Source organism: Protopterus annectens, chromosome 1.part1 (genome assembly GCF_019279795.1).
Source record: "Protopterus annectens isolate FY-2018-M chromosome 1.part1, PAN1.0, whole genome shotgun sequence".
Lineage (NCBI taxonomy): Eukaryota > Metazoa > Chordata > Ceratodontiformes > Protopteridae > Protopterus > Protopterus annectens.
In genome coordinates this window covers 988,183,812-988,210,196 of record NC_056726.1, presented here as the reverse complement: position 1 = coordinate 988,210,196, position 26,385 = coordinate 988,183,812, and the positions used below count along the sequence as shown (strand labels likewise).

Below are 26,385 nucleotides of genomic sequence, written 5' to 3'. Positions count from 1 at the left end.
TTACTGAAAAAATAGGAAAACCAGAAAGCAACCTCTATATTACGCTAAAAACACAAGGCAATGCACCGTCTACATTAAGTTAAAAACACAAATGCACCTAATATCTATAAAAACACAAGTGTTAAGTCACTTACAGGTGAACCATGTATATAGTTGACGATAGTGGCCGACAGCTTTGTAAACAATGTAAAGCACTACAGAACTAAATACTTTAACCTGATTAACCACATCCAGCAGTGATTAGCAGCTGTTAATTGGCATGTACACTACTTTAAATTACGTGCAGACTATGAGCCTGAACCTGTGTAGAGCGTACGGTCTGCTGCTATAGGAAGCAATGACTGAAGCAGGCAATTGGCCCAGAGTGATAGGTAACCTGTATGGGAAAGTACAGTCACAGAAACGTAGAGACATGCTAACCATAGATGGCTATCTGTACAACCTGGAGAAGGCAGTGGAAGACAGGAGGTACTGGTGTTGCTGCCTGAAAATGTCTGCAACCTGTAGAGGTAGGGTGATAACACGATGTGTGAATAATGAAGACTCCTGAAATCAGCCACTCATAACCATGCGTCTGACCCCTGTGAAGTAGACAGATATACGGCTTGCAGTTCACTGAAGGACAGACCAACCACATCAAGGGATACCCCTGCACTAGTAGTGGATGAGGTGATAGGCGAAACACCAGTGGAGAGTACCATCTCACTACCTAGCAGAAGATCGATGCTGCAGCAGATTAATAGAGCTAGGCATGTACACATCCATAAGACAGCATGGGAGAACAATCTCAATCAGGTGTGCATAAGTAGTTGTCAGTTAAAAGATGGCCAGTTCATACAGACACGCAGGGTTGAGTTGCACACCAACCTACATGTCATTGTCTTTTCCACTAAAGAGAACCTGATAGATCTATGTGCATCCCCTATGTGGTTTATGGACGGTGTACACCTAACAAAAGGGAGGCTGTGTAGGCAACTGTACACTATTCATGGACTGCTGCAATATGGTGATAATAGGAAGTCCCTACCCTTAGTTTATTGCCTGATGAGCAAAAAGTCATTCAAGGCAAATAACTTCCTCTAGGAATGTATGTTCCAGATGATCAATATGTTTGACCTGCACTGCCAAGTTAAGTACCTATTGTGTGATTTCAAATATGCTGCTGTCAAAAGCATTACTGCCAATTTCACAGATGTCACTTGTAAAGGATGCCTCTTTCATTTCTCCCAGAATGTTTGGCGTAAGGTGCAAGCCTTACAGTTGTCTACATTTCACATTTCCAGCTGTCCGTGAAGATGTTGGTAGACTTAGCATTCTTACCAGAGACTGACATTCTGCCTGCATATTCAGAACTGGTTAAGGGTTTCCCTTCAGAGGGTAAGGAGTTACTGCAGTACTTCTCAGACACCTATCTACTTGGCTGTCCATGCAAGCAGTACCCACATACGTCTGCCACTGCAACATTTCCACCCACATTTCCTATCAGCTTCTGGAACATCTCCTGCTTGAATGACCTCTGCCTACCGAGAACCCAGAACTACATCAAGGGCTGGCATAGGAGAATACGTAGTCTGCTTGGTAGGAGGATGTTTGACATACCTACTGTTGTGTCCGTTTTGGTGAGAGAGAAAAACCTTGTCAACAAAGTACACCTACAGCTTTCGACAGGCTATCCAGCAACCCCAAAGAAGAGGAAGAATATATTGTGGAATAAGGGACAGTATGACACTCAGTCACTACTGAAAGCAATTGCTATTGCTTTGAAGGTGTGATGCAGTCATGCTACGTGTGTCAGAATTGTATTGTATGCTGCACATGTTGTTAGCAGTTTGTCTTTGACATGCAACTTGTAATGGCAATGTGGTTTTTGTCCTAGTATGTTTGACTCATCAGCGGTCGCTGCAAGCTGATTTACATATGTGTGTTTGCACGGGGTGTTGATTCCTTTGCTTTGGGCTCAGATTTGTGATTAAAGTGTACAGAAATCTTATTGCACGGGGTGTTGATTCCTTTGCTTTTGGGTCAGAGGTGTGATTAAAGTGTACGGAAATGTTATAACTGTGATGCCATTCTGTTATTGCTTGCAACACAATATTTACGTGCACATTTTGAATTTTGATTTCTTACATTACCGTGTGCTGACATTCGCAGTATATCTATGTTTTACGGTTTGATGTCTGGTCTGCTTTCTGACATCAGTGTGTGCTGATATATATTCATGTTTTACTTGCCGTGCTTTCAGAGCTTACTGGGTGTTGGCCGACTAAAACAGGGTTGATTCGACATTTCAAACATTCGCTCAAAATGTATTTCGCTCAAGACAGTTCGACTAATAGGCATTCGTTCAAATTGAATTTCGATCTTACGATATAAACCCAGATAACCCAGGGGCAAGCAGACATTTATACATTACCCCTGAACTTGTGGTTTCCTATCCACTCATCCAGATTATGCTTGACTAAAGTAAGAGAGATACTTTGCTTTACATGGAGAACAGGCGGGGTAGTTTGTTTAGATGCTTTATTACATAGAAACACATCTGGATAGATATCAGCATCATAAAATATAAAGGAACTGATTAACAGACAGGCCATACAGACATACACACATACATGCTTACATCTGAACAGCTTACTACAAAATGGCAGTCAGGCTCGCACATGTTCAGTATTTATACACTTGTGCAAGTCCTTAGATAGCTTCTTAAAGGTACAAACACACATACTGATCTACATCCGCCTTCTTAAAAAGATTGTCCTTAGTTGAAAATAACATTGGAGTTAAACATGCATTACTATAGACATTAGAAACAAAGGCAATGTTCATGTCCAAATTGCCATGTATCTATTACATGGTCTGGAGATGCGACCGGATCTGGTAACATAACAGTCTGGACTGGGTTTAGCAACAGGGCCAGTCTTCAGTGAACAACTCGTATCAGGAACTTCTGGATTCATTACAGGAATGGGAATATTCTCTGGAACTGGAATACTGCACAACTTACTCAATTGAGATAAAGAGTTTTTCTCACAGGCTATGTGCTGTGGTATAGGCTCAGACACCAATATTAAATGTATCCATTTCCACCTAAACTCTGCTCCTTGTGATTCCACAATGTATGATCTCATCTCTGAGCAAATATTCTTCACAACTCAAATCTGATCATGACCTTTGGATGTTTGCATCCTTACTACTTCTCATAGTGGATCGAGAGGTTTGCTGGTATTATCGTAATAGGACTACTGGGTTAAACGCTTCTTCAACAGATTGGTTTTCACTGACCTATAGTTCTTGACACATGGAACCAACAATTGACTACTGATTGGTAACGTGGCTCTGATTTGTCTCGACAGAAGTCTCTGAGTAGGTGAACCAGGATGTTTATCATGAAGAATATTTCTGAAATTCAAGAGATTCAGGAAAACATCACTATTGTCTCATTTTGGCTTCTCTAGAAACTGTTTTCCACTTTGAACTGCACATTCTGTCAAACCATTTGACCGTGGATACTCTGGGCTACTAGTGACTTGAGTAAAGTTCCACTCTTCGGCAAATCTGTTGGCTTGTAAATTGTGTACCATTGTCAGAAATAACTTTGTGCAGACTAACATGGAATGCAAAATGATGCTTCATCTTAGTGATGACAGTATTGGATGCTACATTAGGAAGTAGGACAATCTCAAACCAATTGGAATAAGAGTCTACTAAATACAAATAATGTTGACCATTCCACTCGAAAATGTCAGTTGTCATCATCGACCAAGGTAGTTTAGGAATTTGGTTTAGCTGAAGTGGCTCTTTCTGTTGATATGGCTTAGTACTGTTACACACAGAACAAGATTAAAACACTTTTTCAATATCTTGTGACATAGAAGGCCAAAATTCTGGTCTTGTTGCCCTCCTTTTAGTAGAGTCACTCCTGGATGACCACAAATTACATGTCAGCTCTCTGAGTGGTGCTAAAAGTTGGCTCAAGTCTGGAATGAACTGACCTAGGTAGTTAACCATGCCAAGAAAACATTGCAGGGCTTGAACATTGTCTGGAGCTGGCATCTCGAGAATGACTGTTTGCTTAGAAGGGTCAGGTCATAGGCCTGAACTGGTAAATAAATGACCGACATAAGTAACTTCTTGTAGCCTGAATTTGATTTTCTGTGGATTGAGTTTTAAGATTCACTTGACGTGCTCTTTTCAGAACTTTTCCGAGGTTTCTGTCATGCTCAGGTTTACCATTACTTCCTACTAGCTTGTCATCTACTATAATAGCATGAGGATACCTAGAAAAAATTGGCTCCATTGCACATTGAAAGACTTCACTGGCAGAATGTATCCCAAATGGCATTCTCAAAAATCTGTACCTTCCAAACGGAGTACTGAAAGTAGTTAGCAATCAGAATTTTTAGACAAGCTGAATTTGCCAAAATAAACTCCTTGCATCTATGACAGCAAAAAACAGTGTCATTTGGCATCACAGCTACAACTTCTTTGACTGTGCACATTGGATGATGAGGTCTTTTTAGTGCTGTGTTCAAATCTCATGGATCAATATGTATTCTGATGTCATCTGAGCTTTTCTTATGAGCTGCCACTATAGAAGATACCCACTCAGTTGGTTCATCTACTGGACAAATCACACCCTATTGCACCATTTTATCTAGCTTGGCTTTGACTCTGTCCTGCATAGCTATTGGAACTTTCTGGGTTGGCCTGATAACTGGACTGATATCTGGGTCTAACTTCATGAAGTACACAACTGGAAGCTTGCCGGGTTTGTCTTCAAAAAGATCAGCATAGGTAGAAAAAATATGTTGGGCGAAATTAGAGTAGTGGTCTTTCAAGCTAACTTGATAGACTTCCTTATTAAATGAAAGCAGTCCCATTTTCAAACTATGTCTGAACCCTAATAATGACTGGACATGCCTCCTGACCACATAAAATAATAAGTCGTAACTTCTGCCAGCAGAGTAACATGAAAGTACGACTGAGCCTTCAGAATGAATTTCTTCACTACCATAAGCAACAAGCTTCACACACTTTACCAAATCAAGCCTTTCACCATTACACACTCTAGCAAATGATTCTGCTGACATAACATTGCACTTGGAACCTGTGTCAACTTTGAGCTCTCTGGATTTTCAGTTTATTCGAACAGTACAAAATACTTCATTCTCTGCCCGCAAATTTAATGCATTGACTGTTTCATGAAGCACTAAAGAATGTGGGCCTTTTGATTTGCATTTATTCCAGTTATTGCATTTGTGGCATTGCTGACCAAAAGCTAAACATTTTCCCTTTTGAAGACTGACTGGCTAAAAAATCATAAAAAAGACAGTATGAGAGTGGATAAGGTTTTTGTCAACATAAGAGAGCATTGGTGTGGGGGCCAGTATAGGCCATCCGTAGCATGCTGTTTGGACTATCTCCCATGTCCTTCCAGGCAGATATATATTTTACTCCTTTTGAACAAAAGCAGAAATTAAGCCAGTTGTTGAAGTCAGTCATCTTTAGTTCATATTGTATATATATATATATATATATATATATATATATATATATATATATATATATATATATATATATATATATATATGGGTCTACTTCATTTGACCTAACTTTCATTTGCCTGACACTCATTTGCCTGACCCCATTTGACTGAAATTTCATTTGCCTGACACTTCATTTGCCTGACACTTCATTTGACCGACTAGTATTATTAGCAAGAAAATGGAATATGCCCCCTTCCCCACTGCAGTGCGACCCTGGAGTTAGAATATATAGTTAGGGGGGGGTGTGGGGGGAACAGCTCCCCACAACGGGGGTGTGGGGGTAGAAGCCCCCCACTTCATTTCATATGATATTGTTAACTTTTGATGTAATATTGCTTAGTAACAGAAAAGTAAGTGGGGGGCTGTGCCCCCTCCCCAACTATATATTCTAACTCCAGGGTCGCACTGCAGTGGGGAAGGGGACATATTCCATTTTCTTGCTAATAATACTTGTCGGGCAAATGAAGTGTCAGGCAAATGAAATGTCAGGCAAATGAAATTTCAGTCATTTGGTCTCAGGCAAATGAGTGTCAGGCAAATGAAAGTTAGGTCAAAAGAAGTAGACCCATATATATATATATATATATATATATATATATATATATATATATATATGTGTGTGTATACAAAACAAAAGAGACTTTTTGGGGTCTATACGCAGCTTATCATGAATTACTGCTAGGACCAGTTCTCATCATTTGGGTCTTCTAATCTCTTTGCCCATCCCAGACTGACTCTGACCCATGTTTAGGGTCAGTGAGAAGACTGAATTTTCTCGGGGCAGCATCACACTGCAGGAGAGGTTTTTTTTTTCTACTTTAGGGCTATTCCCACCCAGCATACTCTAGGTAGGTAAAGGGCTTGTGGTGTATCATCCAACCAAAGGCCCACCCTCAGTTTTGGTAGCATTCTCCACATGTCAGGGAATCAGTGATGGAGATTTACCTGAGTGCAAATGGGCACACCCATCGTATTTGCCTCACCTTCATTTTCTTGAGATACTAATCCATTTCAGGTCAGCTGGACCATAGTCAGGGCTTTAACCCTCTACACCACCGGAAAGGCATAGAAAAGAGATTGTTTTGGTAGTGTATGAATACTTTAAGTTCTGACCCCGCAAATAGAGTGTGCTTAGTGTTGTATGAAAGGAGAGTAGGCTAGCACTCCCCTTGATAAGGATGGAAGAGGTCCTTGTGGCCTTTACAACATATATATGGTTAATGCATTGCTGTTTACTTGGTGGCATCTAGCCACCATTTTAAAATTCACCCCGGGGATCACTCCAGTGGCTTTACTCGACAGAGGCACTGGGAACTAAAGTCTGGTGGCACAGTGCCAGGGTAATCCTATGGGCTAGGCCTGTAAATGTCCCAGGACCATTAGCCTACCTATGGACTAGGCCTGTAAAGGTCCCAGGACCATTAGCCTACCTATGGGCTAGGCCTGTAAAGGCCCCAGGACCATTAGCCTACCTATGGGCTAGGCCTGTAAAGGCCCCAGGACCATTAGCCTACCTATGGGCTAGGCCTGTAAAGGTCCCAGGACCATTAGCCTACCTATGGGCTAGGCCTGTAAAGGTCCCAGGACCATTAGCCTACCTATGGGCTAGACCTGTAAAGGCCCCAGGACCATTAGCCTCGTACACACCTGTAAAGGTGAAAAAGAAGAAGAAAAGAAGAGGAAGAGGAAGGAGAAAAACTATCTTACTTTGTGTTGATTTTCTAATCGTTTGATAGTTCTTCCTTCAAAAACCATAATTTACTGAAGTTGTAAGTTACATTTTTAACAGCAGTGTTGATTAAAACCCTTACCAAGAGCTACTGCAACACAGACAAAATACAGACTCATCCTACTGGAATAGTAACAGCAGAACCTTTTTTGTTGTTTTTTTTTAGTCTTCAGCCTTTTCATGAAATAAACATTTCCTCTTCATTTCTCTTAATTCACACACTGAAATGAACAATGGAATTCCTGTAAACTAAGAACGCATTACTCATTCCTCTAATGTACACATGGAAATGAACAATGGAGTTCCAGTAAATTGTTAAGAATGTTTCACTGCCATAGTTCTTGAAGTTGAGTTCTGTTTTTTTCTTCTGTAATACTATTTTAAACCATTTAACTATGTTTATTTGTTAAAACTGTTTTGTTATTTAATATGCTGGTATCCCAAAGAGTTAGACCTTGCCAGTTAACTCTCTCTCTCCCAACAGGAAACACACACACACACACACACACACACACACACACGTGCACACACACACACACACACACACACACACACACACACACACACACACACACACACACACACACGTGCACACACACACACACACACACACACACACACACACACACACACACACACACACACATATTTTCAAATACAGATTTACAAGCTTCATGATTCAGATTACTTACCACATTCCTTTAAATTCCATTGCAGTGGTCATTGCTAACTTTTCACGTTCAATACCACAGAACTTATCAAATTACCCTCTAAAACTTACTCAGACACTGAATATGTATACATGCACATGGATCTTAGCCACTCTCTCTCTCTTTTTAAGTAAGTTGTTTTCACAAAACTAAAATTGCTATTTCTATCTGTAGCTGTGAAAGATATGTAAAATGTCCATCGATATTGTCCTGTCATCTGTATATCTTGATAATCTGTATCAATGGTCATAATCTACTGTCATAAAGCATCCTTTCATTGCTAAATATTCATTTACACTATTAAAATGCATTGTCTTTCACCTATTGCAATAAATTAAATGAACAGAATTAATTAAAATAAATTAGACACCACTCATACTACCATCCTAGCATAATTCCTTTTTTTTTTCAATTGTAGTCACCATTATTTTTTCTACAGCTCAGTTTCTTGGTTATACTGATTCAACTGCAGGACAATATTCTTTCCATTAAATTAACACTTATGTCATACCATATTTACTCATTTAGCAGAAAGTTAGGGATATTTCTAAGAATGGAGACCATTGAGTTAATGACCCGAGGCTGAAGATGATACAACGATGCATGTGTGTATGTATTTATCCTTCCTTGGGCAGGTTAGTCCCATCAGGTAGTAGCCTTTTTTAGGAGGGACCCAAGGTGGTATATATACTATAACGGAAATTTGGCCAAGGCCATTGGAAACAGCCCCTACTCTTTTCAATAGGTGCCATAGAAGCTTTTACATCCACCTAAGCTATCACTAATGCAAGCAGATGGGGCCTTGGTTTTATGTCTCATGTGAAGGACAGCAAATTCAGGAGTGCAGTATCCCCTTATACAGCACTGCTAGCAATCTGACTGGTGTGGGAATAGAACACACAGCCTTCTGCACCAAAGGCGAGTGTGCTACCTGTTGTACTACTGACACTACTGCATGCATGCATTCATGGATCTATTGATTTATTTAAATGATGTTATAGCAGCATAACTAACTGCCTTAGTGAAGCATTAAGAGTTCATTATACAGCAGATCCAGGAATACAAGCAAGTAAGCAAGTGGGATGAGGTTTCCATTTTGCAGCCCTACAAATCAGCCACTGTGCAGTTGCACTTTAATCTTTGCATAGTAGCAATGGTTAAATTAGTTTACAAAGAAAGCCTTCATTGTTGGAACCCGATGTATGCATTTTGAAGCCAGTATACTTGTATTATTTTACTCCGTACTGGCTGGTCTCACTATATTTACAGATGCACCATTCATATTACCTTTAAAACTAAATACTCTACAACCTTGCACCATCACTGTGGAGGGATAAACCTTGACTGCAGTCCAGGTGACTTGAGTTTGATTAGCAGTATGGTGTGGCACAATCAAGGAGAGAAGGATGGTGTTCCTTGTCAGTTTGTGCACAGCTCTACTGATACAGTCTCTGCTGGGATATAGCGGAGCATTGCAGGGAATTCCTGGGAATAACAACTTAAGTAGCTGATGACAGCCTTTATCAGTGCACGAGGAGGAGCTTGCAGGTGAGGACAAGAAGACAGGCAGTGTTTGTAGTTAGGGGAGTGGAAGAATTTGCAACCAAAGTGTCCTCACACTCAAGACACTAGCGAGGGCAAGAGTAACCTCAAAATCATTCCCTCCAACACCTCTTGCCACAGTGGATCTGTGGATTTCCCACCACTGGGGAACAAATTGACCTGCCTGTTCAGCATGCACAATGGGTAAAAATGTTAGAACAACATTTCTAGAGCAAAGTTAATATACTGCTGGGATCATCTGACCTTCTCTGTCAGAAATCATCTGTACCCGCTTTTCAAACTACATCGCCTTTTGCAATTCTAGTAGATACTTGAAAATATATTTATCTGTCCATCAGTCTATCTGTCTATCTATCTATCTGAGTACGTATCCCACTAGACCATCTTCGGGTTCAGCCCAGGGATGCATAAAATTTCCAATCAAATAAAAACTAACATACTGCAGTCATAGTATAATGCTATAATTGTCAGACGTAATATACATTTTAAACAAATTACAATTACACACACAATACTCATAGTATGTGTGTAATATCATCAGAATATACAGTTTAAAACATTTACAATTTCAGTATAATACATGTAGAAATTATACTGAGAAAAGTCATTTTCCAGTGAATTTTATCTGTTTCTATTGTGAAGGAAAAACTTATATTTTAGTTCCTATTGAAATTTAGGAAAGGGTGTAACACGTTATACTTAGGGGGTGGTAGCCAAGAACTGGGAGTGGGGCAAGAATGTAGGAGTCAGCCAAGTGCAGCTTAGAATGAAGGGCCTGATGGTTGATGGTATGTGGTGGGAGGGATTTAAAGTCATGGGGTAGTTTTGTCATGTAGTTGGCCCGCATGGAACGTTAGTAAGTTAAGGTAATGAGTTTGAAGAATAGGCCTAAGAAATAAAGGTAACCATTTGACTTTTTCAAGGATGAAGGAGATGTGTTATCATTTGGAGGCTAGGTTGACAAATCTGCAGGTGTTAGTACAGGTAGTTTATAGAGTGTTGAGATTGTTTTTTGATACAGCTGCCATGATGAGGAAACCATCACCAATGGCAGCTGTTCCTTCACGGAAAAGGAAATAAGATCTTTTATTGGACCAGAAGAGCGTTGTTAACTTTGGCATTAGTGTTTTGCACATGGTTGTGTAGGCTAAAATTAAGGTCAACCATACACTGAGGTATTAATAATGCTGAACTGCTTCTATTCCCTTATGACTGGAATCGACACAGGCCTAGTTGCTGAATACCCTGGTGACCCTTTGCTGGGTTACAAAATGCATGACTTTGGTTTATTTATGGTTACTTATCATTTGTTAACTTAGTTAGTCCCACTGGATTAGTAGCCTAGTTTCAATCTTTTCAGAGGAGACCTGAGGGTTTTTTTATATGACTAGGGGAAGTCTAGCTAGGAGTTCAGGAAGCTTCCCTTACTGTTCTCGATAGGTGCCATGGGATCTTTTCATCCACCTGAGATACCACAGACTCAAGCAGATGGGACCTCGGTTTACCATCTTATCTGATGAATGACACACTTAGGAATGCAGTACTTCAGTTGTGTTGCACTGTAGTGTCAGCAATCCAACTACCTCTAATCTAATTGGTGTTGGAATAAAACCTACAGCCTTCTGCATCATGCTCTGCCTAATGTGCTTCTGATACTTGTCTTGGTTGTCTCTGAGTTTAGAATTTGTTTTGGTTTAAGTAGCCATTCAGGTTTTGCCACCTCCATCTACCTAGTGTGGGAATAAGACCTACAGCCTTCTGCATCTTGCTCTGCCTAATGTGCTTCTGATACTTGTCTTGGTTGTCTTTGAGTTTAGAATTAGTTTCTGTTCAAGTAGCCCTTCAGGTTTTGCAAGTATGTTACAGGATAGTTTTTGATGACTGAGTGAGATATGACCATATCATCTGTATATCATAATATAGTCTAATGCAGAAGCTTGGGTGGGAAGTTTATTGATAAACAGTGAGAAGAGTACAGGTGAGACAAATGCAGTGTTGCTACTGAGGAACTGCAAGGGGGAGAGGAAGAGTCTGACTGCAGTTTAAATGTTGTATCTTTCGGCTTTTCCCGATTAGGGGTCGCCACAGTGGAACTCCGGTCTGCTAATGATTGGCAGTAGATTTTTACGTACCGAGTTGCCAGCTCTGACTCACAACCTTCAATGAAGGTATGCCCATTCATGCATGTCTCCGCACAGAAGACGCTTTAGCTGAGAATCGAACAGGACAACGTCATACTGTGAGGTGACAACACTACCGCAGCACCACCACCGCAGTCTTTTTTTTTTTTTTTTTCTGACTGCAGTTTAAATAGCCTGTTGGGAAAGGAACAATTCAAATCACATCACTGATGCAGGCACAACATCTGCAGAGAGAACAGCATCTATTATTAGTTGCTGGGGATTTACTGTGTCTGAGACTTTCGATCCAGACCAGATTACCTGAACAATATTTAAAGAATAATAAAGTATGTCTCCTTGAAACTTAAAGTAATTCTGCTTGAAAGACTTCTATACAATGATCACATTATGCTATTGTAATAAGACAAAAATGACCTCCCCAATGCAAACACACACACACACACACACACACACACACACACACACACACACACACTTTAGTGAGAACTATTTTGCATTCACAGAGAATGGGTTTTGCAAAATAAGCCAGTAAGAAGAACTAACTTATTTTATATTTGGTAAATTGACCAAACTATAGGGTCTTTTGCATTTATCACCTACTACAGTAAAATTAAAGAAAACACTGACATTCAAACAAGTGTATATCACAAACAAATCTACCGAAAAGTTTGCTGTAAAGCCACACTCAGAGTGTAAGACATAGGCAAAACATATGTAACACTTCAATTGCATAAACTTTAGAATATTGTAGAAAATGTAGATTAATATTTTATACTAGCAACTCCATGAAAAGAAACTCTCATAGTATGTAAAGAGCCTGCCCTTAAATGTACTAAGAACATTGAAAGTTAAACTAGAAAAAATGGGATACAAAAAATCATCTCTTTCATGGGAATTTGCAATTCTCCACATTACATCACAAAACTATCCAAACTAAATAAGCATGTAATGATTACTATATGTACATTAATTAAGTTGCATATAACCAAAAACTGGCTTGATCAAACTAAATTATCATGGAACGGCTTTAAAAATATTGCAATAAAATATATATCCTCACATAAATTAATAGCAAGAAATAAAAACAAACAATCTTTCTTCCAGAAATACTGGACTCTCCTTCTAGATAATAGACTAAAATATTAAGTGAAAAAGAAATGTTTCTGGATGCAGAAAGTAGTAATACGGATCATTTTATTAAACCCATAATCCCAAAAAGTATAAGTAAATAGAAAATAAACCAAGGCCTAAATAATGATAAAGTAATCTCTGTTTTTCTTCTGCCCTATTAAACAGTGAGTAATTATATCCATGGTGGCACTATGTTGTAAATAGTTTCATTACTACAGTTTATAATCTATACTTAATACTTGTGTAAACAATTTTTTTTCTAAAATAGTTTATTAACATGCAATTGAAATAAACCTGTATGATATAATAGTCAAACACTGTATTGCATGTACACTGTCACACTTTATTTTTCTCTCTGTAGCATTCTTAATTTTGTTACATATGTATATATGTATTACTATGTCTTAAAAATAAATAAAATATATTTGAAAAAAAAGTAATAGGAAGCATATGTTCTGATCTGAATCAGTAATGAGTTGCAGAGTTTTGGAGGCCACTAGAATAAGGCTTTAGTGAAATGATCCTGAGGGTATTGTGGTGAAGTTAAGGAATTTCATATGAAGGATAAGACTTTCTCATAATATATATATGGCTCATTGTACTAGACATATACCGTTTTTGTCATCCTTGACAAAATGTCTACTGATCCAGTTATGTCTTTAAGAATACATGGGCTACAAAAAGTATGCAAAAATGCCAGATGGAGCAGGAGCTAAAAACTCATCTGTACAGCAAAATTGTAATTTATTATGCACACTTGTGAACCAGTCTACCTGAATGACATAGAAAATGTATCCTTGTATGCAGTGGGATTTGCTTCATGAACCCTTTACAATACAGTGTCACTTTTGAATCTCCACACCCAGGGCAAATGTGTTTCACCCTTCCTGCCCACCCATTCCAACTAACTTAGTTCAGTGCTGTAAATTCTGGACAAAACCCAATATCTGAATAATGCAATGTGTTCTTCCCAAAGCATAGCAGGGCAAAATGAGTGACAAATTTTGAGAAATTTTAAAGGGGTCCCAAACTAGCAGACCTGAGTTCTCAAGCAGTGTTTAATCCTTTAATCAAGCATGATTCTAGAAGAGGGAAGCTACTACACTGTAGAACTGTAGCTAGGTTTATTGCCACCTTAGGCAATCACCAGTTGGTTAGTTCATTATAGTACTTATCAGCTAAGCACTTTACAAAACCACAAATATAGATTTGATAAAGAGAAAATAGGCCAAACAAACCACAGAAAAAGAAAATCACATTTATCATGGAGCCACTTTATATGAATCTTCAAAAATGTTTAGACATAACACACAGTGACCGAATCAAATACATTTGCTAAAACAAAGCTGAAGCAAAATTTTAAAAATCGGCAGAAAGCATTACCAAGGTACTACAGCAATTAAAAAGCACCAGGAATTTCAAACATACAGTATCCAAAAGGAGGCAGCCAATGTTCAAATGGACAGAGTCACAAAAGCCTTTTGAAGAAAACTAGACCTAAATTAAAAAACTTGGTAATGCAGATGTAAGCATGATCTAAACATGATGCTGTATATGTAATACAAGCTGCCAATTAATTGAACCATTCCTGCAAATAGTTACAGTTTTATAATTCACCTATAATAAAGTATTGGAGACCATGTGGCCCAATTTAAGAATTCAAAATCATTAACATCAAACTTCTCACACATGGATCCAATCGACATTTTTCATAATATCAAGATGGCGCTCTCATTCTTCAAGTCCTTGTTAAATAGGTCCATAGGTAAATACTAGACTAGCTACCTTTGTGGATCATTTTAAGACTAGCCAATTTCCTTTTCAAAGGTGAGAATCAAATCCTATATCTTCTGTCTGTGAGGTAAACACCTTAACTATTATATCAAGTTTTCAGCGATCTCCTGGTTATGAGAGACCAACATAAATACTCAGTCTTGTTCTTTTTGGATCTCTCATCAGCATTTGATTTAGTAGACCATTCTAGTCTTATAGAAAGATTAGAGAATTACTATGGCCTTTGTGGTGGTGTCCTAAATTGATTTACCTCTTGTCTGACAAGCCACACTCAGAGGGCTCTGCTGGTGTGAATTTGTCCTATCGATTGTGGGGTTCAGCAGGGCTATACTGTTAGTCCACTATTATTTACCATCTATGATATGGCACTAGGAGACATTCGTCATTTGAAAGGCATGCAATATCATTGCTATGCTGATGACATTCAACTCTACCTCTCTGTCCCTCAGGAATCAATGTCCTCCCTTAATCCTTCTCATATGACTTGGAACATATCCATGACTGGATTGTCGGTAACAAACTCAAACTCAGTGCTTCTAAAACAGTGGTATTGAACATTCATGCCAGACATTCAGTTTTATGTTAACAAACTGAAATTTGTGTCCAGTTTGCACAATCCTGGCGAACTTTATGATGACTGGCTGATGCTTAAATACCATATTTCAGCAGCTGTCGAGTCATCTTGTTTCCACCTTTAGACTATCTCCTTGACCACGTACCTTATTCCTCCAAATGACCTTCCTACTTTGGTGCATGCTTTGATTTCTTCACATCTGGACTGCTGTAAGCCTTTGACTGCATGTCTGCTTCACTCTGAGCTTCCACGTTTGCAGCTTTTCCAAAGTTTTGGTGGATGTTTACTGACTGGTTCTCCAGGATATCATTACATTATGTCAGCTTTGCATAATTTGGATTTTCTCCCAGTCAGATATCAAATTATGTACAGGATTCTTCTTATGGTGTATCTTTTCCATAACAGCCAAGGGCCACCATATGTAAAGGATCAACACTCCTTCCTGTTCACTGCATCCTAGCATGCATCTTCTTTTTATTGCATTCACTGTTATAACCTGGAGTCTTCTGGTTCCCACACCCTTAGCTATCAAGCACCTGTATTATGGAACCATCTTCTTGGCTGGCTCCAGCAAATATCTAGATTTGCAGGTTTCAAAAATGTCTTAAAACATATTAGTTTGATGTTCCTTTTTCGTAATTTTAATTATTTTTAATTCTTTTTTTAATTCTTTCTATTCTTTTTATTCTATATGGTAATTCTCTGTCCTTCTCTCTCTATCTCTCTCTCTCTCTCTCTCTCTCTATATATATATATATATATATATATAGATATAGATATACGTACACCATCTATTCTCCACCATTCTCCACCATTGTCTTCAAAAGTCTTGTTTCTAATACACACCAAATATGCTCCTCATCTACCTGTCCAATCATCCTATATCACTTGCCAGCTGTTCAGTATTACTATTGCTTCTAGCTTAGTTGCCTTACTCCCTATCTCGTTTGTAGATATAAAATTCTTAACCTGTCTCCCAACCCATAAAAGGTAAAAAATTTAATACTAACATACTTAAACCCTCACTAGTGTATGCATATTGTAAAAATATCATATTATGTGGCGATGTCCACCCAAACCCAGGTCTCGATTGCCTCTCTTTTCCACCCGCTCCTTCTTCGACTGTAACAACGTCTACTAAAAATTTGCAAATCATATCCATGAATACTGAAAGTAGCAAACAAAGTCTCTGAATTTCATTCCTGAATCCCTCATTACTCCCCAGGCATTATTGTTCTTAAAGCTTAGCTCAAACCACATTTAAAAGACTCTTAAATTCTCCTTCCTGGCTATACTATCATCCACTCTGACAGATTAAATAAAAAAGGTGGTGGTGTAGCAATCATTTTTTCTAACCATATTTCTGTCTTGCCTTCCTCTATTTCTCTACTTAATTTCCACTCTGCTAAGATCCTTGTCTCTCATTGTAAATTAAATGAGCATAAAACACTATGCATAATTGCATTGTATATTCCCCCAGGAAATAATAATCCCTATTTTGGAAGACATCCTGCACTGGGTATCTAGTTCTATTTCTCATGAAATAATAATTCTTGGTGATGTCAATATTAACTGGCTGACCTTTACATCAAACTACCCTTCCAGTAGTAAAAATCTATATGGTTTCAAACAACTCATAACTTCCCATACTCACGTCAACAAAGCTAATAGCACTGGGACTACTCTGGACTGGATCCTAGTCTCAAATCCAAACCTTTATGATTCTCCAAAAACCTTTCAAGAATCCCTCAGTGATCATCACCATCCAACCATATCAAACAGCACCTTTATAAAGACTGCCGTGATGTCTCAAATTTCAATTCCAAGATCTTTAACAACATCCTTAACAACATTAACTGGTCCATCCTCTATTTCCTACCACTGGATAATGCTGTTCTAAAATTTAATAAAATATTTATTGACATTGCCAATATCCTCTCTCCTATAAGAAAAAAGAGAGCTAAATTCATCAAGTCACACTGGCTATCTCCTTCTAGCAGACAATTAATGTATAAGAGTAAGAGACTCAAAGTTTGGGGAAACTGGCAAAATACAAATCTCAAGCTCACCTACAGACCTCCAAACAACTTCGAAACATGACAAAAAAAAACAAGTTACTGCTGATAAGGAATATTATTACTTCAACCCAAAGGATAATCAAAGACACAACCCCCCCCCCCAAATATTGGCCCACTATCAAGAAAATATTACACCCTGGAACTCCTAGTACCCATAACCTTTGTCCACACATCTTGCCCTTAGAAACTGCCACCTTATAGACTCAATAGCCAACCTCATTCAAAAATCCCTACAGAATCCTGCCACCTCTGACAAACTTCAAAGCTCTAACAATGCCATTTTCAACTTCAAATCTGTCTTCCTATATAAAAAAGTTATTACACAAACTTAAGCCCTGCTCACCCTCTGTAGACAATCTCCCATATGAATATCTAAAGACTGCTGCCCCCTCTATTGCTTACCCAATCTATATCTTGATCGATCCATTCGTGACTCATATATCCCATTTCTCTGGGAAAAAAATTCCTCTTCATATAGGGGGAAACTCCACCGAAATAACAAACTTCAGACCAACTGCAATCTTGTCCCCTCTTTCCAAGATCTTAGAAAAATATAATCATAAACAATTTTTACAATACTTATTCCAAGAAAATCTATTTACCTCTACCCAACACAGCTTTTGCCCAGATCATAGCACAACAACTGCCCTTGTTGTCTTTTTGGACCACATCATTAAAGCCAGAGATAACAATTTAGTTTATTTTCTCTTTTTAGATGTCTCTAAAGCATTTGGTACAGTCTCACATACCAAAACTGCTTTCAAAAATGTCTGCTTTAGCCTTTTCCAGTACAACAGTCGCTTTGTTATCTAGCTACCTATCTAACCGGCTACAATCAGTTAAATGCCTCTCTACTTACTCATCTTTTCTCCCAATTAATACAGATGTTGCACAAGGCTTTGTACTTGGCCCTCTCCTTTTTAAGTTATTTATAAATGATCTACATATATCCTCCCAAGAAGCTACATTTATACAATATGCAGTTGATTCCACTGTCATTTGCTCATCTAATAGTCCTTCCCAGTTGCAATGTATCACTCAGCAGGCTTTCAACTCTATTGAAAACTGGCTCAGTGACAATAAGCTTTTCCTAAATCCAAATAAAACAAAACTGCTCTAATTTCTCCCCAAATCCCAAACATGCATAAAACACACCTTCAAAATACCATCTGTCAGCAATACTGAAACTGTAGTTTTACCTCACACAGTTACTTGGTGTCATAATAGATGATCAACTAAAATTTGATCTTCATATTCAAAAGTGCATAAAAACAACACACCAAAAGCAGTGCAATGTAGTAACATATTTAAACAATCTCTAAAGAGATTTTCCTTAACTCCTGGCTCTGTACATCTCTTACACCAGGGTGACACTACCCATTACTCCTGCCTTCACTTCCTTTATCTCCTTGCTCTTCCTTCCTTCTCCCTTCGCTTTTCTTCCTCTTCTTTTTATAGATAGATTAGTACTACGCTAACTGCCCTTGCGAGCCATTTTTTTTTAAGCATAGCAAATTATCCCTTGTGAGACTCAAACCCTGCACCATGTGTTTCTAAGGCAAACACCTTAACCATTAGGCCACCCTCCCAAACCTTTCCTCCCTTCTCTTATTAGGCAAAGCACCAGTGACCTCCCCGATGGCTCCCTACTTTAACTCGATTTCCTAGCCCCCCCCAAATGCAAAATCTCTTTCCTTTCTCGTAGTCTTTTGCCCATATTTAAAATGCTTAACATCTTTACCATTGGTTATCACTAATGATTGTGCTTTACTAGGTGTTCAGTATCCTATGATTGTTGTTTAATATTCACTGCATAATTTTTCTGATCTGACGTTATTTATCCTGTATGTCGATTCTACTATTTGTTGCTGCACTTCATGTATTAATATTATGAAGTTTATTAATTGAACTATGTATGTTGGAGCTTTGCCCCCAAGCCTCCACTAAAAATGGGAGTCATGCCTAGTCAGACTTTCCTGGTAAACAAATGCCAAATAAAATAAAATATAAATAAAATATTGGCTATTATATTTATTTAATTATTGTTTGGCAGGTACAGTGCTTGAGTTCGAGCAGTTAAATAAACTTATAAATAAATTTACAATTGAATTTTGAATTTACCAACCCAAAACCGGCATGTCCTCCATGCCAAGCAGAGAACAGCAAAGATTCATAGCTCTGCAAAGTCACATGCGATGCCAATCCTCCATTCCCATGAAAAAATTCCACACAACCCACAGCTGTGAACAGCAAGAGAGGACCATTCAACTCCAGAGTCAAAGATCTCCTGTGACCTATGACCAATGATAACCATCTACAGGATCACCAATCAAGCCAATTTTTAAAGCAAACAGCTTAGGCAAATTATGATAAAAATTAAAAAATGTAGCAGTACTCTCTGGCACCTATCCTTTACCAGCTCAGGAGCTTAAATCATCATCACTGGAAACTGGTACTCAAGAACTAAGTCAAAAAAATAAATAAATAAACAACTAAGGTCAAGCTAGCAGTTCAATTTTTTTCAGTCTCTATAATGTTGACAGTGCATTTAGTTTTGAGTCAGGACTATGAGCTATTAATGAACACAATCCTATAGTGCTGGTTTGATTCCCTCAGTGCCATTTCCCTACTTTCTGTTTCTAAGAATGCTCCAGGAATGCACTGTAAAAAAGGTACTTCTGCCTAGTGGGTTTCCCCAGGTGACAAATAAGTAAATAAATAAATAAAGAACTTGCTTTGAAGTAATCTTTTTCACTCTTAAGGAAATGCACATGTCTTAAGGAAATGCACATGTCTAGGATTTGTCTTGAGGGAGGCATCGTATAACCAGTTCTTTCCTCAGGTTTTTATGAATTCTACGCTGAATCTCATCACATCCCTTTGTCGAGTGCACCTTTATTTCTGGAATTGTGTTAGAACTGTTTCATGTGCAGAAGAGCAAGCACCAGTCTCTTACCGCGGGCTGTTTCTCTGTCTGGATCCGCCTTCCCTTCTTTTATGAATACTGAGCAGCGCTAATCATTTACAGGCCATTATTTATTTCTTTATTTACTATTTTATAACCGTGTAGGTGGGCTGTTCCAAAGAACATTTTCTTCCATACCCCGAGCGCAAAGGCAATAAATGGTGCAAATAAATTTAAGTTATACACTTCAAATATGTATGATAGATTAGGAAAATGAACAAAAACACAAATTGCACAACTCCCAAGCAGTTGAGTGTGTCGGATAGCCCAAAACACTAAATAGTGTAAATGTTGAATCGGAATAATGCCAAACAGCCACATAAATGCTGAAAAAACACTGGATCCAAGTAGTAGCAAGCAATTTAATGAAAAAACAACAAATGGTAAGCGCTTTCATCCCACCAATACAGAACTTCATCAGACAAATGACATATAAACTCCAACAGTATTTAACTGATTGTAATATAGTCACATGCACAAGAATACATAAAACCACGCCCCCTTAAACACGTATGAAATTAAAATACTTATATAATATGTACTTATAATACAATTTAATAGTATAGTAAACAATAAATATGTGCATACTAAAATTATAAATATATAAATATGTATCTAAAAACTGTATACCAAATATAAAATATATAAATATAAGGTATATAAATATAAGGTTCATAATTATCTAAGCAAGGCTTTTAGTCTCAATAATGAACTAATTGAGATACTTTCATTAAGTCCTGGCCAATTAGCAGCATCCAAAAATAGCTGCCAATACAATTATTTTTTCTCTAATAACATAGACCAAGCACCTCCTCTTATTTCAACAGAAATATGATCAATAACGAAAAATTTAAAGGAATGTGTCTCATTCTCAACTAAGTGCTTGTAAAGTGCATTTGTTTCCTTTTGTTTCCTTATTTCATACAAATGTTCATATATACAATTCTTTAGTTTCCTATCAGTTTTACCAATAAAGAAACTATTACATTGTTCACACATAGCAGAATAAATAACTCTCTCAGAATTACAATGGTATTTGCCCCTCAATTTAACCATAAATTTATTAATTTTGAAAACATGTCCCTCTTTTATATATTTACAAAAATTACAAGGCCCACATTTTCCCATATAGGTACCATCAAATTTAGGAATGGGGTTCTTTCAAAATAATTTTTAAGTTCATACCCCTCTTAAAAACCATTGTGGGTCCCTCACCAACATATTGTCTCAAACTCTTATCCTGTTTTAAGATAGTCCAATTTTTATTTAAAATATTTCTAAGCTCGAAACTATCAATAGTGTAAGTAGTAACAAAAGATGTATTATAATTTCTATTAGTACTGTTCTGTTCAGTATTAATAAAACTGAACCTGGTATCCTGTTGTATTGAACATTCAGCTAACAATGGAGTAAAAAATTCCTTTCTCTCTTATTAACTACTTCTAAAACTATCTCAGTAACAAATCTTACAGGATATCCTCTTTTTACAAACATATTTTTTCAAAATGTCACACTAAGTGAGGAAATCATCAAAATTGGATGTCATTCATGCTGCACGAACAAGTTGACCCTTCACAATGGCTTTCTTTTGCTTAAATGGGTGACTACTAGTATAATGTAATAAAGAGTTACAGTATGTCTCCTTCCTGTAAATTTTTGAAATAAATGTATTATTTATGTAATCTTTCGTTAATAAAATATCTAAAAATGCTATCGCTTGTAAATTAGCATTATGATGCTGCCAGTTGGCCAGGACTTAATGAAAGTATCTCAATTAGTTCATTATTGAGACTAAAAGCCTTGCTTAGATACTTATGAACCTTATATTTATATACCTTATATTTATATAATTTATATTTGGTATACAGTTTTTAGATACATATTTATATATTTATAATTTTAGTATGCACATATTTATTGTTTACTATACTATTAAATTGTATTATAAGTACATATTATATAAGTATTTTAATTTTATATGTGCTTAAGGGGGCGTGGTTTTATGTATTCTTGTGCATGTGACTATGTTAGAATCAGTTAAATACTGTTGGAGTTTATATGTAATTTTTCTGATGAAGTTCTGTATTGGTGGAACGAAAGCGCTTACCAGTTGTTGTTTTTTTCATTAAATTGCTTGCTACTACTTGGATCCAGTGTTTTTTCAGCATTTTTGTGGATCTATGATATTGTTAGGCTTACATTGTTGCAAAACTTTAGCAAGTTCATATACAATTTTAACTTCTTTTTCAAAATTCTATCTATAATTACTATCTGTTTCATATTTCTCATCCATACGTATCCATGTAAGTTTTATCTTCAGCTGCATCTGATTTGGCTATCTCTTCTTAGCTGTATTTATTTATCTGTATAATTTTTATGTATTTATTTATTGTCTAATTGATTGTCTTTTGTGTTTAAATTAGTTTCTTGCTTCAATGTGTCTGTTTTTCTTGATATTTTCTAAAGCATGATACCACATTTCTTGAAAACTATATTTTTCCATTTCACTCTGCAAATTTTTTTCACACTTAGCTTTGTTAGTATTATGATGGCAATTTTTTCCTATTTCAAATTTTCTTCAACCAGATCATTTTCACCTGTTGGTAGCATTTATGTTATTCTATACATTTGCTGAGTAGCTACACTTTCTGGATGCAGGTGACATTTTTAAGGGTGACCTCAGGAGGACATGATGATTAAGTGACTTCCTTAGAATATGGAGGTAGAAAGAATCAAACAGTAAACTCTGGACTAAAAGGAACAGGTCATTAACAGATCAAAGCCTTAATCCTGCACACTAACTGCCAGACAGATGGTATTCTACTTGGTCAAAGTCCTGAACATCAGGTGTCAAAAAGACTTTGGGGTCAGCAGACCTGAGTATACCAAGGTGGACCATTGAGGTGGATTATGACCTTCACCAGTGATGCATACCCTCATCCCAGAAAATGCTTGAATAGATTTGTAGTTAGATACTAGGTATGCTGTCCATGTGATCATAGCAGAGCCTCACTCAATTTTTCCAGTGCTGTTTACTTAAGTGACTTGTTCAGTGCCACATGGTAGACAAATGGAGGCTATGGGAATTGAACTCTAGGTTACAAGAAACAGCTGTTTAACATCTTTCTACGGAAATCTGGCACTCAAAATGCTGAGTGCCAACATGCCAAAAAAGAGCAAAAACACAGGAGTAGAGCAAATCTCAAAGATCGCTCTTCTCCAGAAACCTTCTTTTTTTTTTGGGGGGGGGGGTCAAGCTTTCCTTGCAGACCCAAACTTATATATATATACCAGCTCTATATATATATATATATATATATATATATATATATATATATATAGACTGTCATTCCTCAGAGGAAGGGAGTGTTCCAGGAAATGGCATATTGAGCTTAGTATATGTATGTTTGATTCTGGCATTCAGTCTCTGTATTTCAAAACTTGCTATAACAGGTCCTGACATTTCAAATGGTTAACTGTTTAATTGCTCATAGCGATCATCTCTGTCAGTGTTAGGCTACAGATCAAACTTATGACCACCTAGTCTGTTTACTGAATGGTGTCTAACTGTCGGAAATGTGATTTTTGCAAAGTCATTAATGTCAAACTGTGACCTTTTCTGTACTGTCTCATAAAAATAGATGCTGTCTGCAATTATATCTTTCATATACAGGTGTGTGCCACATACTGGAATTTTTGTAAAGTTGCTTCTCAGTGCTCAGAAGTGGAAGAAACAAACATTTTATACACCATTTCTCTTTAAGAGTCCCATGACATCTAACAAATGATTTGTCGTTAAGGCCAGTAAATGATGGTAAAATGATATGCCTGATTTCAGAAATGCATGCATATTGGTCTGGATAAATGACCTGTTGGCAATCACACAGTTAACTCTGGGCAGTACTTGCACAAACATTCTCGTATTTTCATTCAGATTATTAACAATGCAAAAAGAAAGGATACTTTTCTTTATTTTAATGACTAAGTCACCACAATGATATTTTGCAGATTTTTATTGCAAGCTATTAAGATGCACTCAGACTTAATGTATTGTAATAAAACTACCCTGTACTTTGATGGCAGCAGTACAGTTAGACAGAAACAAAAAAGGGATTTTTATTGTTTGAAATAGACTACTGAAGAAAAAGGCGTGCAATTTACTTCTGGAAGCATCTGGCTGCAGATGTTTATGTGTGATGTTTGTTACTAAGTAATTTATTATGTTGCTTTCTTCCATTTTGAGGTGTATGTATATATATATATATATATATATATATATATATATATATATATATATATATATATATATATATATATTTTTTTTTTTATGGGTCTACTTACTTTAGTCGAGTAGCCCATAACCCACCTCTGAAATGTCAACTGCAAATTGTTGACAAACTGAATGTTGACATGTTACAAAGCATTGGTTAACAAAGAAACTTGGTGCATGGAATTTTCAAACAACACCCCCCCCCCCCACATCTCCTGCTAATTATATATACTAACTCTAAAATCATACAATCCCCATGGAAAGGGAATATTCCCCAACACAGGCATTCTCGATCTCAGACACCTGTCGACCATCTGCATATATCAACCAAATGCAATTGATTGAACTGATGTTGACAAATTTGCATTTAGACCAAATAGATACATAGCCATTACTAGGCTAATGACCTGGGGGGTGGCCTTTCTTAGCCTATCCATGTTTTCTCAAAAGAATAGTAATATCCTGTAGCCAAAAAGGACACTGAGAGCCAGACACCTATAAGCTACCTCTGTCCATAAGGGACATGGGTGCCAGGCTCAGTATAAATTTCCTATTCCCATCCACTGCTCTAGGTTTTGCTTAAATTGGGTAATAGACAGACTAAGCTCCACATGGATAGGAAGCATGTTCCATGGGAGGGGCAGTATCTGTGACACATATCTATCTCTCCAGCATGTTCTGTTTAAGTTACAGACAAAATTCAGGTCCCTAGACCTTGTAGTTCTGGTACTGTTTGACTTATGGATATACAGGAGATTCATAAGTGTTAGGTTTGCGGATGCTTTGTAAGCCAGGCATAGATCACCCCTCAGCAATCTATAGGAAACTGAGTAAAGGGAAAGGGCTTTAAGGCACTCTGCATAAGGCAGGTTTGTAACACCTTGCATTCTTTTTGTAAGGAACCTCTGAGGTCACTCTAGTTGCTGCACATGCCTTGTCAGGTACATACCGAAGGGAGCATTGTACTCTGTGATTGATCTGATGAGGGCAGAGTACAGTGGGATAATTACCTCTTTGGTCCTGGATGCATTGTCTTCACTTATAAATTGCACAACATAAAAGGATTTTCTCACCACTGTAGCCATGTGGTGGTTGAAGGGAATGCTACTGTCTACGTTTGTGCCCAGATCCCTGACCACTGGTTTGACCCTTAAGATTATATTATAAATGTGGTAATTAGCAAGGATGGTTGACTTCCCAAAGGGTACAATTATGCATTTCTTAGCAATGAGTTTAAAATCATGGCTTTGATACCATTTGCTAGTCAGCAAAAGGCCTTCTTGAAGAATGCTAGTATCTTCAGGGGAGTAGATGATAACCCCCAGCTTGCATTCATCTGCAAACTTAATGAGCCATAAACCTTTGGCATTTTCTTCCACTTCAGAGAAATAGATGCCAAGGCTAAGAAGAATTGAGATTGTCAGAGAGATGAAGAAAGTAGAGAGGAGTATAAGGAGATGAGGAGCATGGCAAAGAGAGAGGTGGCTAAGGATAAGACATATAGAGAGTTGTATGAAAGGTTGGAGACTAAAGAGTGAGAAAAGGACCTGTACCGATTGGCTAGACAGGGGGACCGAGCTGGGAAAGATGTGCAAAAGGTAAGGGTGATAAGGGATAGTGAGGGAAACATACTCACAAGTGAGGAGAGTGTGTTGAGCAGATGGAAAGAGAATTTTGAGGGGCTGATGAATGAAGAGAATGAGAGAGAAAGAAGGTTGAATGATGTGGGGATAGTGAATCAGGAAGTGAAACAGATTAGCAAGGAGGAAGTATGGACAGTTATGAAGAGGATGAAGAATGGAAAGGCTGTTGACCCAGATGACATACCAGTGGAACCATGGAGGTGCTTAGGAGAAATGGCAGTGGAGTTTTTAACCAGATTGT

General features: G+C 37.6%; 1 non-coding gene across 1 annotated transcript; it reads left to right on the top strand.

Annotated features, from left to right (window-relative positions):
* Positions 1 to 6,680: 6,680 nt before the first annotated feature.
* Positions 6,681 to 6,808, top strand: LOC122817518. The gene has a single exon (XR_006367290.1). It is a non-coding gene; the product is annotated as a U6atac minor spliceosomal RNA (small nuclear RNA).
* Positions 6,809 to 26,385: the final 19,577 nt, after the last annotated feature.